Source organism: Lolium perenne, chromosome 6 (assembly GCF_019359855.2).
Source record: "Lolium perenne isolate Kyuss_39 chromosome 6, Kyuss_2.0, whole genome shotgun sequence".
In the NCBI taxonomy this organism is placed as follows: domain Eukaryota; kingdom Viridiplantae; phylum Streptophyta; class Magnoliopsida; order Poales; family Poaceae; genus Lolium; species Lolium perenne.
Genome location: NC_067249.2, coordinates 194464662 through 194471952, shown reverse-complemented (window position 1 = coordinate 194471952; position 7291 = coordinate 194464662). Strand labels below are relative to the sequence as shown.

Sequence of the window (7291 nt, the reverse complement as noted above, 5' to 3'; positions counted from 1 at the left end):
CTTATTTATTACTTCTCTTGGTCATCCGTCTAGATAATTTTTACTTCCTTTTTTCCGGGTGCCAAGGTTACCGGCAACCGGCTACCTACGATTCCTTTTCGTAGTATTGTTAGGAGGCTCCCGGTAATTACCATGGTGAAGATTTTTTTATGCCTTGCCACGTTTTTTTACTTTATGCTACCGCTTGGAGTTGTTTTTGGACACACCGCTTTAATCAGGTCGAGAAGTCCTGACTCTTCGATTGGATCGAGATAGCTCTGTTCCTCACCGCTTTATTTGCCTCGATCGCCTGCCCAGGGAAGACCTCCTGCCCTCCTCCTCTCGCCAGCGCCGCCGAAGGGAACCAGCCCGCCACCGGAGCTCCAGAGTGTCCAGCCCTCTATCCCCTCCCATCTCTCCCTTCCCCTCTCCATCGCCGACACTCCCCATCCATGGACGCCTCAACGCCTCTCTATCTTCGTACGTGACCACCACTTCAGAAGGGGGCATAGCCGAGGGGTGATCTGCGCTCCTCTCCAATGACTCCGCCACAGCTGAATCCGGTTTTAGTCCAGCAAGAAGCAGTCGAACAGTGGCGCGTCGACCATCCCGTCGGGTGTGTGGCTAGAGGGCATATCCAACTGGTGTCCTTGAGGTGCAGCGCGGGTAGAAGGTGGGGCTCGTGGGCATCAATGGCACCGGCAAAACCACGCATCTCCACACCATCGCTGGTATCGAGGAGCTCGACGGCAGCAACTTCGTAAAGGCCAACGCTAGCCTGAAGTTTGCCTTCCTCGGCCATAAATTCGAGGTCTGCGCCTCCCGGACAGTAGGGTGGAGTTTCTCAGCTTCTTGCAGGAGGAGATGACCGTGAAGGACTGCCTCAACCTGCTGCAGGGCCTTCTAGCGCGCCACCGAGGATATGGGCCTCATGGGGTCATGGGTAGGCTCCTCGATCTAGCTCTTGCTTAGTTACCAAGGTATTAATATTAGAAAAAAGATTTAGTCCTTGATGGCATCGTTTACAACTCAGAATTTGCAGCTCGCCATCATCGATGAGAGAGACTAGCTCAGACTATTGGTGCTCTGTGTTGTTGAGTTCTATGCGAGGTGACCACCCAATTGTGGATGACACATGAAGTGTTAGTAAAGTTTGACTGTCATGCAAGAGAATGTGAGTACTACATTATAGGTTGATTGTTACCGTGATTCATTTAAAAAAATTTGTTGTCCTGATTGATCATATGATTGGTAAATTATCCACTCCGCGATTGCAAGAGCAAGACTGAGGTGTCTTTTTCCTGGCTAGATAAAGGTTTGACTCTGCATTTTAAGAAGGTGATTCAGTAAAACTGCTTGCCTTGAATTCAGAAGGTGAGAGGACTAAAAATGTTCATCTTTTACACTGTCCATACTATTCTAACAATGTTCAGAGGGCTATCCATTGACAGGCCCAATTTTGGAGTGAACTTCACACAAATGAGAGAAGCATCAATACGACCAACTGTACTGCCTCTAATCTCTTTTCCATGCAGTAAACTTCACACGAATCAATGTCATTTGATCATGCAAATGAGACCATCTTACACGCTGAATCAGCTCGATCAAGTGTCTAAGCGCCATCACTTTCTGATAAGTCACCCAAACATTCCAAGTATAGTTAACATAGACAGACCGACTGGGATCTTAAGACCACGGCTTCACTTCTTAGAGTAAGCCTGTTGGCCAGGCAATTTTTAATCTTCTGTAGTGCTTTTATTTCCTGAATTGCACGGGAGTCATGTCACGGTTACGGTTTCTTTTCTCATTTGTATAATTATATGCCTGGCAGTAGTGAACGCTTCGTAAGTGTAAGCATAAGCCCTCCTTATGTAGCAACCAGTGAAAAGATTGTATTGCACAGGTTGTTCATGGAAAAAACAAAATGAAGGTCTACTTAATTTATTGATTCGGTTTTGGTTCTAGATTAGTGTACTTTAAATTTCAGATTTCCTAATTCAACAGGCTTAGCTATGAAAACCCAGCAATACTATCCCGTTTCAGGTTTTCAGTTTGTCAATTCACATTCTTTCTTTTATTTAGCGTTTACTAATCTGTTCAACTTTTATATAGGGTATAATTATGCATGCAATCCATAACTACAGTTCTGATTTTCCCAGTAAAAGTATTTCAACATCTCCACTCCCGTGGCTAAATTGGTCAAGATTTTCAATACTAGGTGAGTGCAGATAGTACAGCGGGAACTAATGGTACCATGGGCAGAGAGTTTTGTTGCTAAGGTGCACATGTTGATTTCAGCTGCGTGCCACATGTGTCCTGAAACGTCTAGAAGAGATTGTTGAGTGATTTTCTCTGCCAGTAATGTTCATTTATAATGTTTGGAAAACATGGTATTTTATATCGCTTCTATGAAAAACTCCACCCACATTGTGCCATTGTTCTATTTGTCACACTCATCACACATGGTGTTCTATTTTTAGCTTCATGCCAAGGTGATGAGGACGCACTATACCATATTCTCTGATTCATGGATATAAGAAAGGTCAGTGAGAGAAAATGCCGTGTAAAAAACATATGTGATGGATATATAAAACAAGAAGAGGCTAATTATTTGAAATAGCAGGCTGTGGCATCGTCAGTAAACCTGAGGTGTTGCACTGAGCTACAAAGCATGTTGTTTCACTGGCAAGTTTCCAAATTTTCACATGGTGGATTCTAGATTTATACGTTTACGGATTCCCTAGCTTTTTCCTCCATAAACATTAGGTGAGTATATATATATTTAAGTATGTGGTTAGATAACTTAGTATGACTATTGTGTGCCTCTCTTGACTTAATGGGCGAGCAAGCTGCTAAATTTAATGGCTGGAGCAATTTTTCTTGGCGCATTGGTTCAGACATACACTCTTGCATTTTTCTGAGTTACACGTTGTCTAGATATCACTAGAGTTACTTTATGTTCAGCTGCATGCTTACCATTTTTGTAATATTTTCATTCTTCTGAGTCGTGTTGGCTAGGTTTCTAACTAATTGGTGTTGGCAAGGTAATAATGTTTTCAGACATCCCTCTGTACTAGACTCGAAAATTTAGTTTACGTTGTATACCTCTCTTAATATATTTTTTGCAGCAGATTTTTTTAGTCCAAGAAGCATTGAATCTTACTTCTATCCTAGGGGAACAGAATGGAAGGATGTGTGCCAGCTAATTGTATAGACCAATTCAAGCCACAGCTAAAAAGAGGTTCAGTTTACACCTTAGAAACGTTCATCTTTGCTGATGCGTGGCAAAATGCCGAGGAAGACAGAGGAGAAGCATTAGCAAGATTAACTGATGTCGTTTTTCGTTATTCTTTCTTTCAGATTTAGCTTTCTACTAGAAGCACCATTCTTCCGTTGGAGTTCCTCGCATCAATAAGCTTATGCTAGCTGATACTGAAGTTCACATACTGCTGGTCATCCTCACTGAGCTCTCTTAAATTCATTTATCTTAGAGTTTGGTGTTTGCTGAAACATATACAGAGCTTGGTGAGGTGTAGGTGTTAGTTTGCATGTGCGATTTCCTTTTTTTCCCTCTTGCACATTCTACATGTGTACCAAGCCATAAAATTTGAAATGGTTGGTGCTGATGTGCAAGCACTATCCGTGGTTTTCGCTGCAGTATGTTGTAACTAACGTACTGTCTTTGTAAATGCTGCCGAAGTGTTTGAAATTCAGTATTCCAGTTAGCCACGGCAGTTTGTGTCAGTTAAGTTAGTGTTTGTGCAAGAGGATGACTGAATGTAACTAACTCCATCCATCAACGTTACATTCAATCATTTAGATGGACCAATGGACCATTATATGACTGAATGTAACTAACTCCATCCATCAACGTGCTAGCCATCCGATACAATTACAAGTAAAATAAAACTTGCTTTACTATATATCTTAGAAGGAGCTAAGAGTAACTATGTATGCTAAAAGAATAATAATACCACGGGCGCGGCGCCGCGCCTATGCTTCCTAGTAAAGTGATAAGAGAAGGTGTGCCACCTTCTCTATCATTATACATGCCCTTATGCTGATATACATAATGTATAACCCATGATTATATCCATAGATATCCGGAGGGTTTAGATTTAGGGCGGCATTAATACTCTTAAATACCTTCTTGAATGGCACATTAGAGCATCTCCATCCGCGTCCCCCGCTTGGCCCAGCCTCACGGTCGTCGGTGAGGTTGACGAGCGGCATCCCAGCGTCGCGGATGGACATGGCGAACGCCGCGTCGAGGTCGCCTCTCCAGGCGTCCTTGTCGTTCAATGACGCCATGTAGGCCGCACGCAAGCCAGGGCAGTTCTCAGGGTCGTCACTGCTGGCGATGAGGCACTGTTGTCGCTCGTACTCCGCCAACTGCGCGGCCTTCACGACTTCCTCGTCGTCCTGCTCCTCCTTCAGCTCCGGCTTCGGGACGAGGAGGGCGCCGCCGGCGTGCCTTTGCTGCTGTCGCGCTGGTTCGCGGATGTTGACGCTGCTGCTGCCTCGCCTCCGAATGGCGGGCGGCGTTGCGTACTCCGACTCTTCCTTCACCTCGCGTTTCGGCACGCTGTAGGGCGTGGCGCGGTGCGAGGAAGGCGCCGATCACGTCGGCCCCGAGGAAGAAGAGTTCGAGGAGGACCCTCCTCGGCTGCCAGCGCGCTACGGGCGAAGTAGATGGTGGCGGCGAAGGCGGCATCTCTAGCCTTGGGGCGCCGTTCTGGATGTCGTCGACGATGTGCTCGAGGGTGCGCCCGGGAACGCCCTAGAAGCGGAGGCGTCCCTCCCTGTTCCAGGTGTTCCTCCGGCCGATGAGGCCATCGGTGCTGTTCATCTAGGCGTTGTGCTGCGCCTGGAAGTAGTCCGCCCACGAGTCATCGTTACCGGTGGGAGCCTAGGTCGGATCAGCTCGCTCCTCGGCGCTGAGGCGAGCCCGCCGGATCCTGATCGTGTCCCTGTAGTGTTTGGTTCCCGCCGACGGCGGTGGCGGGACGCCGATCCCGTTGACGGGCATCGTTCAGCCGCCGCTGCTTGGCAGGCGCATGTCCGGCAGGACAGGGTACCGCGCGCGGTACAGCGCCCACGCCTCCTCCACCATGAGGCTGCCACGGGCAAAGCCGTTTGCCGCAATGTTCTTGCGGGAGGACGACATTGGGAGCGCCGAGGGAGGAGGTGCGGCGAGACGAAGGGGTCACGGCGAGATTGGAATGGGGAAGGAAGGAGGGGCACTCAGCAGCGACTGGCGAGGCGGCAGCGGGGCGTTGGCCGTAATAAACACCGGCGCTGATGTCCACGCGGCCATGCACGACGAGATGCGTCACTGCGTCGCCTGGGAAATTTGGGCGCCATTAACGTCGCTTGACCAGAGGTAGGCGATGGGGTTTTAGACTTCTGTATCGCTGACGCGTTGGTCCCACGTCTTATCGCCTCGCTTTTCGTTGTGTTTGGCGTGCCCGGAGAGTAAACTGTGGACCGGGGACGGGCTCGGGCACCAGACACCGTATTGGACTGTCCCGGACGGAAAGGGCCTTTGGGACGCGCGATTCGGAACGAAAATTTGTCTAACGCACTCCAAATACCTTTTGAGGCTGCTTTAGTGACGCGGGTGGAGATACTCCGCCGATGGATATGGATATTGATCTGGTGTTGACGTTTTCATCCAAACCGACTCCATTACCATGTTCAAAAGCACAAGGGGTGTCCGAAGTGGCTTGTCAAGAACCCACTTGATTGAGTCCCCATTAACTTCTGCCCATTAAGCTCTTAGCTGGAGTATCAAGTACTCCGTATGAACGATGGGTGCAGGGCGTGGGTCATGTGCTGAGTTAGTTAGCAGTTGTCACCTCACTCATGTCATATCGATCTGCTCTAGCTGTTGCTTTGCTTGACCGCGCTTTGCACTTCCGCAGTAGTCAAACGGAGAGCTGGTAGTAAATTGCAGTCACGTGTTTATGCAAAGTACGTAGGGTAGGGCTGGCCGCCCTATTTCCTGGCCTCCATGGCTCCATGGATATGTACAGTAGATTAGCACTTGACGCAGGGTACGTACGAGTGGCCTCGGAGTCTAAGCAACGGATCAATACGGGTCCCACCGTCGACCCCATTTCCTGGAGAAGCATTATACCAGCTGGAACCCAGTCTCTGCCCCCAGGAGACCCGAATAGGGTGTGACGATGGGAAAGGAAAGGGAAGGAAGCCAGCGGGTGTGACGTGACAATGGTATCCTACTCGATCTACAAGCCAGGCTAGCATGCACACTCCACTTAAAGCTACTCCCCCCCTAGCATAGGCCGTAGCTGGGGTAATATGGGGAAGCATGCCCCCTCTCTCCCGCCCCGTCACGTGCAGTCCACCTCGCCACAGAGCCAGCTGCGAAGAGAACCGATGGAGTAGACGCATGCAGCAGCTACGGCGGGACGCGATGCGAGCTCGGCGCGCGCGCAGCTCGTGCATGGATGCGCGGTTGCTCGCGACGGGTATCGTGGCGAGCGGCCGGCCGGCCGTGCGCGCTAGGGGTACCGCTCTCTTCTTTGTAGTACTATAGCCTATAGCTGCGGCCATCTGTAAGATTCGCGCGCCAAGTACCGGAACCTTTTCGTACGTTTCATTTCTGTTCGAAACATACACCGCCGGTGACGGTGAGCACGTACCTGCAGCCGGCGCCCATGCACGTCTGCTTTTTTCCTTTTTTCTTCCGGGAACGGTTGCTTTCCTTCCTACGCTAAAGCTGACTTGGAAACCCTGTACGCGTCATTGTATTTTATGATTTCCTACTCCTTTCGATCCAAATGATATATTCAACTTTATCTAGATATATATATAAATATACTTCGATGTATTTGTAGACTAGAAACATTCGTATCTAAATAAAATGAAGGGTGTAGCGTTGTATCGTGGAGTGGAGTTGTAGCCTTGTTAGCTTTGTACCGGCCGTCTTGGCCTTTCTTCTATGTGATTGATACACCTTCCAGGATGTATTCTCGAAAAAATAAAATAAATTAAATTAGTTTGAATTACTATTATAGGCGATTGATACATATCGTCATGGTATCTCAATCAGGTAGAATCTTAGTCATATCCTAATATATATGTACCTTCGTATCTTCAGTATCTCGATAAAAAAAAATCATAGGATCCCACGCTTATGCTAAAATGAAGTAACACGGCGACGTGGCAAACATTATTTTATAGTCTGGATGCCGACTAATTATCTAGCAACACAAGGTACATTACATTGGTTGAGATCGGTATGAAAAAAACTTACGTCTAAGAAATTAGTCAGCCAGCCAGCGCCATA

At 48.1% G+C, this 7291-nt stretch overlaps 1 long non-coding RNA gene across 1 annotated transcript; it reads left to right on the top strand.

Annotated features, from left to right (window-relative positions):
* The first annotated feature begins 242 nt into the window (after window positions 1-242).
* LOC127306537 (uncharacterized) lies at window positions 243-3793 on the top strand. Its single transcript, XR_007854702.2, has 3 exons — window positions 243-922; window positions 1013-3220; window positions 3340-3793. It is a non-coding gene; the product is annotated as an uncharacterized lncRNA (long non-coding RNA).
* The last annotated feature ends 3498 nt before the right edge of the window (window positions 3794-7291 follow it).